The following is a 12,576-nucleotide window of genomic DNA, read 5'->3' as shown; positions in this document are numbered from 1 at the left end:
ACAAAAAAAAAGAGTGAAAATAACTATGAGTATCAGTAATTATATGAATTATATGTAGCAAGTAAGTACAGAATCCAACAGATGAGCTGCTTTAAACTAGAAGGCTGGCCAGTTAGCTCAGTTGGTTATAGTGCAATGTTATAACACTAAACTCAAGGGTTGGATCCCCATAGAGTCCAGATGCCAAAACAAAACTTGAAAATGAGACTTATTGCAAGATCATAATGATAAAAGTCAAGCCACATTAGAAAGTGAGAGAGACCATGGATTAACAAGATATAGGAGTATTTGGAATCGCCTAGAGGCAATGAAAGACTGATAGAAACCAGGTATCAGGTGCCTGAATATCTATCCCAAATTTCCTTTATCTGTATCCCATTATAACTTTTACTTTTACAATGTAAAGTACAGATTATTTAATCAACTAAAAATATATCAGTTAAATTTATATTTTCAAATTTTATATATTTCAAATTGCTGAAGTAATATATGATTACTGTAGGGAAAATTCAAACAATGCAAACATTATGGAGTAAAAAAGTTTCTCTTTACTACATTACATAAAGACAGCCAGATCTATATTCAAGCAGACGTACATGTACATAAATACGTAGTTTCAAGCAAGATAAATTGACTTTTATTTACGCAATAAAAAGCATTTACTAAAAGGTCATTTGCTACTAAAACAAATTGCAAAAAGTATGTGATTATACAAGAATGTCCACGTCTACTTCAGCTCTCATATGTACATTGGTATAAAAAATGTCATCATTATCCTACCTTAGGCACATTTTCACATCCACTTTCCCCATAACTATTAGAGATTCATTGCTATCATCTGTGAATTAATATCTAAGCTGAATATGTGTGTATTTAGTAACGTGTACAAATCTACACTAGCTAAAATTACCTAATAGAGCTGAACGTTTTATTACTTGCTTTCTCTTACTACTCGTTTTACACCATGGCTCCACATCTTCTCCTACTTTTGGAACTATCAGTCTTTTAAAGTTTAGCTCTTCTAATGGATGTGTAGTGTAATATCACTAGGGTTTTAATTTGTCCTAATCAAAGTTGTTCATCTTTTACACATACTTGTTGTTTGTATATATTCCTTTGTGTAGTTTCTGTTTAATTCTTGACCATTTCTATAACACAAGGATGATGTAAAAATATTTTATATATTGATTTCAAATCCTTTATCAAATACATGTATTGCAAAAACTCCTCCCCTCTCCCTCAGGTCTATGGCTTGTCTTTTTATTTTGTTTCTTTTAGTGATGCACAAGTTATCATTTTTTTATGGGTCATGCTTTCTGTATCCCATTTGAGAAATACAAGCATACTTCAAAAAGTTAATGGACAAATTTGTATTATATTTTAATTCTATTTTTTCATGACCTTTTTGAAGAGCCCTCTTATTAGCCTAGCCAAGGTTGCAAATATTTTTCTTTCCTAGACATTTTACTCTATTAGCTTTTACATACTGACAATTTTTGCTATGATGCAAGGTGAGAACTGAGGTTAATTTTTTCCACATGGACATTCAGTTGTCCTTACACCATTTGTAAAAAGAGTTTCATTTCTGCATTGAATTTCATCAGCAGCTTTGTTGAGAATCAATTGATGACTAATGTGCGAGACTATTTCTTGATTCACAGTTCCGTTCCATGGGTAATCACTATTTTCACTAGTACCTCAATGGCTGTAATTTTTTGATAAGTCTTTAAATCAGTCCTCCAGTTTCATTCTTCTCTTTTTCAAAATTTGATTTGGCCATTCTTGGTCATTGAAGTTTTCACATAAATTTAATAAATATATTCTCAATATCTTAAAAAAAAAAAAAAAACCCTGGTCCACTGAGAATGTGAGAGTTTGTAAGAAAATGAATCAAATCTGATCATAAAGATTAGGAAATAAAATAGATAAATCATGGTGCATTTATATGCTAAAATAGTATGCTAAATAAAAAAGAACAAGCCAATGTTACAATGGGTATGAATCTTACAAACATATTGTTGAGAAAAAGAAGCCAAAGTCAAGACAAATTATGTCCTTTTAAGAAAGTTCAAAAATAAGCCAAACTATTATATGGTGCTAGAATTAGGATAATTGTCCTTTTGGGGAGGAAAGGAGTTAGTAACTTGGAGGAGGTTAGACAGGAGCTTTATAAATGTGATTAATATTATATTCTTTGATCTGGATGTTGTTTATACATGTATATTTTTCTTATGAAAATCCATGAAACTGAACAGTTCTCATTTGTGCACTTTTGGGCTGGCTGGTTAGCTCGATTGGTTACAATGTAGTGTTAACACCAATGTCCAGGGCTGGATCCCTGTACCGGCCAGCCATCAGATAATCAAGCAAACAAATAAATAAATAAATCTGCAGCCATTTGTGCACTTTCTGTAGACAGGTTATACTTCAAAATCATTTCTGTAAAGGAAATAAATATAATTTTAGTTTTGAGGAAATGTTTATATATGCAATTATGAATATGTATACATTTTATTTAGTAAGAAAATGTGGAGGTGGGGTGTGTATGTGTGTATGTACGATCTAGTTTCAGAGTTAGCTATTGAAAAGAGTTTATGTTAAAGGAGTTATTGAGAAGCACTAATCCCTCAAGTCCTTCTAAAAGCTTTGCCTTGGTAACTTTCTATCCTTATATTTTTATCTCTGTCCTAATTCTTCCTTTTTGGCTCTTTTCTCATAGGTTGCAGTACTAATCTTGTACTGTATTCCCCCAGAATTGGACTCTGATCTAGCTCCCATACTTTTCCAAAGTTCTAGTTGATAAAGGCTTTTGGTGTCACTTCCCTGTGGGATATATACATTTTAACATAAATCCTTGAAGATCCACCAGCCTCTTAGAGTCAACTGAATGTTCCCATAATGTTAAATTTCAGACTCTCTTACATTGAGAATGAGGAATTCTTTTGGTACGGAAGAATTTCTGGTTGGTTCCTGAATTATATTTCACAAATTTTTGTATTAGCATTTATCTTTCAAGCCAGCTCTAACAAGTGGCCTCACTTCTGCTGTGTCATTTCAGTTCCCTTAAACTATCTTAAATGAAATTTTTAAAATCTTGTCAGTTTCATCCCATTCTAAGCTTTACAAAACTTCATACGAAGAAATTTACCAGACTATTAATTATAGTAGAGTTTCATGGATAGGAGGAGAATCTAAAAGTTTTATAACTCAACCAATACATTGCTTGTAGCATCTTTCCACACGACTGTGAAGCATTCATTCAACCTTTCCTTGGACGTCTCTAAAGCACTTCCTACCTCTCAGGTAACTATGGCATATTTTAAACATCTCTAACCATGTATTACCCTATTCACTCATCCTGGAACATAAAAAACAAACAAACAAACAAAAAAACACACCTCTGATACTTCTTAAAAATACTTTAAGACACATATGGATCTTTTAAAAGTCTTCTCTACACATCACATCTTATGTTCTTCAACAGTTTCACTTACGTAGTAGCTTAGAGTTTGTTTATTATCCTAGCATCCCATCATTAATCAGGCTCTGGTTTGTCAATATCTCGCTTTAGGTTTTATACCTAGAACTCTAGATAAACAATAATGTACCTTGGTTTACCATACTTTTTTTCAGGGCTAAAATATTGGCTGGTTGTTACATTCCACTTTCAAGATGTCAGTGTTGGGGAAACTAGTTCAAATGCACCTGTCTCTAGAAGACCAGTAAATAGTGAGGAGCCAGTGAGAATTCCCTACATGAAACTTGGATATGGAGAAGTTGTATTTATATCTCAGCTTGTCTACATAGCATCTAGTTTACTTTTAGCAATTTCTTTGCTTCTTCAAGCCTTAGTTTGTTGGTCATATAAATAGAGATAAACTAAGGTAAATACAGTTCATGTTAGGATTTTTTAAAGAGAGCATATGTGAAAACCTCTGGGAGAGCACCTGACACATAGCTATTGCTCAATAAATATTATCTGATTTCAAATCACAAAAGAACACTAACTCAATATTTTGGTCGTATTGACCTTTAAACACCCTTCAAAATTATGCCAGATGGCAGCTGCTTCCCTCCAATTATAAGACTGGTCATAAATAGAGGGTGTGTTATTCATGCCCTGTCTGACTTCACCACCTGCTATGGCTTGGCATAAAGTGTAGACGTGAGAAATGGGAATTCTCTCTTTTGGGTCTAATTTACACTGACACCCACTCCCTCACCAAGTTCTCGGTATAAAGGGAATATCTCCTCACCAGAACTGTGATGTTGGAAAATGCTAACTGAACACTTAAATATTCTAATGAAAGTAAAATCCACATTAACACCTAATTAAGCCATTATGATTAGTGCTGTATGATGCATAATTTATCATCTTGGATACCTTAATGTAGTTTTATCTTTGAGGCAACTGAGCTCATTAAAAAGTGCTATTTGCTGAACAAATCATAAGAACTTTATTATGCAGAGTGACTGACATCTTAAACTCTAAGTTTTGCAAACACTGAATACTCTACCGATAGAAGGCTACTCTAGGGAAAGACTGCTTTAAAAAAAAAAATACACACACACACATATTTATCTGGGTGCAAAGAATTTATCCATCCAAAATAATCCCTAGACATTCAAAATTACTCAACAAACTATTCCAATGAGGGTAAATGTGTTTAGAATAAAACCTTACTTTTTATCTGGATCATTGGTGATCTATTGATATTGATATTTTTAAACCAATATTTTTGTACCCAGATATAGATGCATCCATTTCACAGCAGATACATTTTTACTTTGAAGGAATTAAACTTTGGACCTCTGCTTTAATCCTTACTTCATACTCATGAGTTATAGAACTTTGAATTTGTGACTATCTGAATTTCAATGTAATTATCTATAAAATAGGAATATGTGTTGAACATACCAGAGACTAGACATGAGTTAAGAAGATAACTATATATTAAATACTCAGTAAATCATAGCTTTAGTTGTTGTTTGCTTTTAGAATTATTATTAATAAATCAAATATACTCTGAATTTGTTATGAATTTCTAACAGTATGCATCCCTTTCTATAAGTTTCTTTTACATCTGTTTTTCCTATCACCTGAAATTTTAAAATTTATTCACTTGAGTTACTTTCCCCCATACCAGGGAAGAAGAAATAAGGAAACTAAAGGGAATAATTGTGAGTCATCTGCATGGGAATAATAATTAATATATTAGATTATTTCCTCCTGAGAGCCTTCTGATTGCTAAGTAATAAGGTAATAGAAATTAAGACAGAATATCATTTTAGGACCCAGGCCAGTCTTGGGTGGAATGCTTCCAGGAGTAACATGAAAATGCTCAAAAAACCACAGATTATAGAGGACAGAAGGGTGAAAGGGAATCAGTAGCAATTGAATGCTAGAAACCTTTATATTCAAAGTTGTTTAATTATTCAAAAATCTGCTCTTGCTTTTCTCACCTCTGAAGACTTCTGCCCATAATCCCTAGCACAGGAAAGGCCTGGCCTGCCTTCTACCAGGACATCACTCATCCCAGGCACAGTCTCATATGGCCAAGCAGGGGAAGCTGTGCTAGATATGGGTTCTGCCTTTACCTGAAACTTGACAGCAAGACCTTGGAGAAGCTCAACAGGATTCTATGTTTTTCCAACGTTTGATGTTGTCCCGCTTTCTGAGTACCTGAATAAGCTGAATTCTTCCATAATTGTAAATGTATTTCATTTTAATACTGCACCAATTTGGTGTAATAACATATTAAAACATCACAACTATTTTTTTAAGTTTTCTTATTTTTTATTGCCTTGTAGCAACTTCAGGGTGACACATGAACTTATATGCTCCTCAAAATGTGGCAAAGTAACTTGAAATAAAAACATATTAATAATTTTGTAATCTTAAGATCACTTTCACATTCATATTTTCTCTTCAAAACTCCTCTATGTACAGTTTTTTGTTTTGTTTTTGTTTTTTATCATTCCATTTGACATTTTAGGAACCTGAAACTCAGAAAAATAAAGTCTCTTCTTACATCAAATGATTAAATGATTAGTTTGCAGCAGCACTAAGATTTCTCTAATTTGTTTAATAAATATTCATTGAGTGTCCACTCTGTCTCCATCATTATTCTAGTGAATAAGACAGAAAAGGGACCTGATCCGATGTAGCTCATGTAGGAGCAAGGAAAGACAGATAAACAAATATACCAGAATATGTAAGAGAACATTAAAAGTTGCAAGTGCTATAAAAAATAAAATAAAATAGTGTGTTATGATAGATAGGGTCTTGATAAGCCACTTTTGTTTAAAGAGAAAAACCCATAGTATTTAAGTTAGCTTTCCTGTGTAAGGTAAAAAATGGAGAATATTTGATTTAGATAAATGGGAGGTGGTCAGGCATGGTTTGCCTACAGAGACTGTGCATGTTAGTAGTTTCCTTTGTCTGAGTCCTTGTGCAGGATGAGTTGGACATCAGACATAGCCATGTAAGCTCAGTACAAAAGGCCAAGGGATTAGTATGTGATTATAGAAGTTAAAAAGAAGGGGGAACTAGAGTGTTAGGCAGTCTTCAAGGCAGAAGCACATTCTTATGGACAAGACTAAAGTAGCAAGAATCAGGAGAAAACTGCAATTTGAGGGCAGGTTCCTTGTCTGACTCATTTGCTGGAATAATGGGGACAAAGAAGGCACTCGAATATTTGTTGATAAGGTGAAGATGTCTTAGCACTATACTATTTGAAAAAGTAAGTCACTTTATCTTTGAGTCTCAGGTAATTCCAAATAGGAAATGATAAAAATAATTGTATATAGTAGGGTTATGATAAGAAAAAATGATGCATAAAGTGATGTGAAAATTAGAAGTTCATTTCAGGCACTCTGAATAGCAGGCCAATGACTGCAGGACTATTTTGAGACACCCACAGATGATGGAACTGAGACTGAATATCAGCTTTATATTACAGTTAGGATCACTCTAGAATTGATCAAGTCTCAGCCATCAAGAAAAGGTGTCAATGAATTTTCCTAAAAAGAATTAGCTAAAAAGTGTCGGAAAGTCATTAAATTGAATAAGGGAAAACCTTGTGTATAACGGAGGTAACTCATCTGGAATGATACACACAGATATCATAAAATGAAAAATACAAAATGTATCAAAAGTAAGAAGGAGGAAGAAAAAAAAGATGAATTGAACCTAAGCCATCAAATAAAATTAATATTGAAAGGTTAAGACAAGCCAAACAAACCAAAGAAAGGTTTGTTTCTATATTGTCTTTAATCATGTAAACTCAAGCAATAGGAAGCAGTAAAATGTGATTTATAAACTCTAAATCTTTACATTGATAAATAAAGATAAGAGTTTTACAGGCACGTGAAACAGTACTTTTTATTGGTATGAAATTTACATACAGTTAAATTAGTAATGGAACTCATTGTATACCTATGTAACTAACACTTTAATTAAGGTATAAAATATTGCCATTCCCCCAGCTAATTTCTTTGTGCCCCTTTTCCATCAATCCCTTCTCACCCCAAAGGTAAATGGGGTTCTTATTGATAGCACCAGAGTTTAATCTTGCCTGTTCTCAAATTTCATTCGAATGGAATAATATAGTATATATCTTTTGTGTCTGGCATATTACCCTGTACATATATTTGAGATTTATCAGTTATGCATGTTTCACTTGACAAATTTGTCTTAGTGCAGTGTACTAGTCTACTGTTTGATTATACCACAGTTGTTTATCCATTTTCCAGTTAATGAACAATTTTTCATTGTATAGCTGGCCATTTTCAATGTGGAACTGTATGATTAAAATAGCAAATGATATTCCTGTTCTTTTATGAGCATATGTTTTAACTTCTCTTGGGTAAACACCTAGGAGTGGAATTGCATTGCCGTCGAGTAGGTGTGCATTGAACTAATTAAGAAACTGTTAAACTGTTTTGCAAAGCTATTTTACGACTTTCTACTCCCAACAGCAATAGCGCCTTATTCTCCTCTCCAGCATTTGGCATCATCAGCATCTTAAAATTTTAACCTTTCCCGTGTGTGTGTGTGTGTGTGTGTGTGTGTGTGTGTGTGTGTGTCTGTGTGTGTGTGTGTGTGTCTGTGTATGCAACATTATATCCCATTTTTAACATTTGTTTCTCTGGTGACTAATGACATTGAGCAACTTCTCATTTGTTTATTGGCCTTTTGCATATCTTTTATGAAAATTCTGAGTCTTTCATCCTTTTTATTGGATTACTTGCCATCTTACTGTTGCATTGGAAGAGGTGTTATATGTTTATATATTCCAGATAAAAATCGTGTGTCAGATATATGCATTGTGAATATTTTCTACCTGTTTGTGACTTCACATTTCATTTACTTAATTGAGGTCTTAGGATGTGCACAAGTTTTAACTCTGATAAAGTGTTTTTGCATCCTGTCTAAGAAATCTTTGCCTAATCTTAGGTCATTCCCCCCCCCCAAAAAGCTTTATTGTGTTTTCTTTTATGTTGAAGTTTATGATCCAAATTAAAGTAATTTTTTGTATGTTATGAGGTAGGGGTTGAGGATAATTTTTACACAGAAATAGGCAGTTCACCTAACATCTTGTTGAAAAGACTTTGTTTTTCTCACTGAAATACCTTAGTGCCTAAGGTGGTTACTCCCCAATACCTTCAATTGATTATCTATATTTTATCAAATTTTATAGATGTTTTCTATAAAACATCTATATGCATGTTTATATGCATGTCTAATAAATTTTTGCTTATAATTGTACATTGCGGCTAATACATTATGGTGATTCTTGATTCTGTTATATTCTGTGGATCCTTGGTTTTGTAATAGCAGATAGTTAACATACCTGGGTGCAAACTTCAGTCTTTTCCTTGATAGGCAGCTGCTGATACTTCTGTTCTGTTCCTGTGCCTTCTACATGGTACTCACTGTGGGTCTGTTCTGTGCCAAAGATTTGAGCAGAGATGGGGTTCTTCCTCTTTGTGGTTTCCTTGCTTCTGGAGATTTCTCCTTAATTTTCAGCTGCTCTGCCACTATGCACTCTGTACTTTCTCATATCAAGCTGTCTGCTGCTTGAGCTGAACATGATTGTAGATACACTCAGATAAGAAAAGCATCAAACTCACATTTTGACTTCATATAGTTCTGTTTATCATGAGAAGATTCATCTCTGGTCTCTCCCTGCTTTTCTGCCATTCCTCTGGAGTCTCACTGTACATGTATTTATTTTATTTGTTTTGTTTTGTTTTTACCTATCAGTCAAAATTTAAGAAGTTTATGCTTAAATTTGGTTCTTATTTCTGGAATAATTCTGCTGGCAAGATTTCCTCTTTACATTACAATTGTGTTGGAAAGATTTCCTCTTTCCTCTCCCACTTCTAAACTTCTGATTTCAAGTATCTCTAGCAAAACACGCTACGAGTTTTTCCTCCCAGTTTTTTCATAGCTATGGCTATGAAGGTTTAGCCAGACCACTGGGCCAGCAAGGCACAAATTCACAACTCTAACTCCCTTGTAATTGCAGGTCTTTGCAACTACAAAACATTCTTCTTTGAATTCTGTCAGCAATCAATACATACATTCAATTTTTTAATAGTAATTATTTTTTAAAATTTTCAACTAGTTTTTATACTTGCTTGCCAGAGGTTTGTGCAGAAGAACACATCTCTTCTTTGCCATTATGAGAAGCAGTCTCTGTCATACAAACTTTTATGTCTGTTTTTCTATCAAAAGAAATGTCATTCGACAACAATGTAAAACTATATTTTTAAAACCTATATAGGTGTTGTATTTTTATTGTATGAGTTCAGTTCATTCATTTCGTCGTGATTAAGTGGAAAATTTGGATTTATTTCTACCATCTCCTTTTTTGCATTGTTTGTGTCACATTTAATCTACATCTTTTAAAAACTGACTTAAGTTTTATTTATATCTCTCTTATAACTCTATTTAATAAATTGTAATTATTATTCTCCAATTTTTAATATGTATATTTGACTTAAAATTGAAAGTAAATCATTATCATTCCTTTAGAAAATACTCATGTTATATCTTATGGGTATATATAAATTTAGCTATATTCTGATTTTAAACTCTTCAAAATATGCATTGATATTACTGGGGTTTTTTTATCCAATGCTTTTAAAAATTACCTATTTGTTTAACTTTACTTCTTTTTTTTTTTAAGACTTTCTCCACAATTTTATATTTGTTTTCCTCTTTCTCATGTCTTACAATCCTATAGTATCTTGGTTATTTTATTCTTCTGATTTGTTTTTATTGTTATTGATTATACATATTATGGCACACACAGCTGACCATTGGCACCTGTGCCCAAGATGTGGTGAGCAAATCAATGCTCTCAGCAGCATGCCCACCACCTCAAATTGGAATTATCCTCTGTGTCCCCCCCTCCCCAACTTTTCCCAATGTCCCCTCTCTCCCTTCCCCCATGGCCCATTAACCCTAGGTCTGTTCTCTCTCTCTGCAAATCCAATACATCACAGTGGTCTTTCTTTCCTTCCTTCTTTTTCTCTTAGCTCCCACTTCTAAGTGAGGACATGCAGTATTTCTCTTTCTCTACCTGGCTTATTTCACTTAACGTAGTTTTCTCCAAGCTCATTCATATTGCTGCAAATGTCAGGATTTCATTTATTTTATGGCTGAGTAGTATTCCAATGTGTATATATACCACGTTTTCCTTATCCAGTCAACTGTCGATAGACATTTAGGTTGGTTCTGTATCTTGGCTTTTGTAAATAGAGCTGTTATGAACATGGGAGCACATATATCCCTTTGACATGATGATTTCCATTCCTTTGGGTATATACCAAGAAGTGGGATTGCTGGATCATATGGTAGATCTATCTGTAGTTGTTTGGGAAACATCCATATAGTTTTCCATAGAGGCTGTGCTAATTTACAGTCCCACCAATTGTGTAGAGAGCTCTCTTTTCCCTGCATCCTCATCAGCATTTGTTATTCTCAGTCTTTTTGATGATAGCCAGTCTAACTGGAGTGAGATAACATGTCAATGTGGTTTAAATTTGCATTTCTCTGATGATTAATGGTGTTGAGCATATTTTCAAGTACTTATTGGCCATTTGTATATCTTCCTTCAAAAATTGTCTGTTCAGCTACTTGGCTCATTTTTTAACTGGGTTATTTGTTTTTGACTGTTTAGTTGTTTGAGTTCTTTATGTTTTCTGAATATTAATCCCTTGTCAGATGTATAATTTGCAAATATTTGTACAACTTTCTTTCTAGCATTCAAGTCCTTCTTTCCTATGGAGGCCAGAGACAATCTTAACAATAATATTAAAGTGTTAAGGGAAAATGCTATTAACATACAGCTTTATACACAGCTACTGAAAGACTCTCCGTAAAAATGTTGAGGTGTTATTCAGGTAGAAGAAAGTTGAACTACTATTATTTTATCCATTTTAATTTCATTAACCAATTTTTATTTCTGGAAATTCCTTGGAAATATTTGAATTTATTATGCTTTTATAGTATTTCTCTTGATTTGCATAATTTCTATACCTTTATCTACCTTTTAATCACTTAGTTATACTTATTTTCTAGTCCTTATCCACATTTAAATTTTTTTTCTAATTTTTTTGTGGTAGAACAATCTTTTTTATTTAGTAGACTGCTTTTTTATTTCTTTGTAATTATTTATTGTGCATTCATCACAGACAGACATTTTTTCCTTAGGAAATTTTGGGCAGCTTGGTATATAAAACTGCCCTCTTCTCCAGGTGCCTCTTTTATTGTACTAATTTCTTAGTTTAGTGGTGCCCATATCATGTAGATGGGATAATTTGAATGTCTAAGTAGTAGTTTCTTACCAGTTAATGTTTTTAATTTTCTCCTACCTATATTTAAGCTTATTTTATATCAATAAGTATTTATTGAGTCTGCATCATTTATTTAGAATACTAGACTCACTTTAATTTTCTATTGTCCTATAACCTGTGAAACTGGTGAATCCACTTGCTAGTTAATAAGTTAATTATAGCTAATCATATTAGTTTGAAACCTCCTGTGCATTCTGGTATAACTTACTGATTATGTGAAGAACAAGAATAAATCAGACTGATAGAAAATATTTTTCATTAGCCTATCATTGTCAGTAAGATTGTTTATCTCTCTTTTATAAGAGCCAGAGGTAGCACCCATGTAATCAAGCTGCACTTTCTTCATTTCTAATCAACAACTTACACAGGATGACTTATTGAATTTGAATACAAAATAATGAGGTGGTGATCACTAAAACTTGTAGGATTCCTGCAATCATGTGGAAAAATTATGGAGACCAATTTTACTCCCTAGTATAAAGTAAACATCGTCTCCTTATCCCTTAACTAAAACTTAATGAAATCGTAACACTGCTACTAATTTTCTCATATGGGTGTGCTAGTAAATTATATTTTGGAAAGAAAAAAATAACAGTGTATAAGTGATTTATAAATGCATAAGTGAACAGTTAGTGATTTACCATTTATGTGTGTTTGCATACTTTTTGTGAGAATACCAGCTATATTGGATATAGCTGGTGTATAATA

General features: G+C 33.1%; 1 pseudogene; it reads left to right on the top strand.

Moving 5' to 3' along the window:
- Positions 1–12,576, top strand: part of LOC134386927 (E3 ubiquitin-protein ligase CBL-like) — a 153,713-nt pseudogene that overhangs the window by 28,193 nt on the left and 112,944 nt on the right.

This window comes from Cynocephalus volans, chromosome 10 (assembly GCF_027409185.1).
Source record: "Cynocephalus volans isolate mCynVol1 chromosome 10, mCynVol1.pri, whole genome shotgun sequence".
NCBI classification, from domain to species: domain Eukaryota; kingdom Metazoa; phylum Chordata; class Mammalia; order Dermoptera; family Cynocephalidae; genus Cynocephalus; species Cynocephalus volans.
Note: the sequence above shows the minus strand (reverse complement) of the source record. Positions and strands in the feature narration are given on the sequence as shown.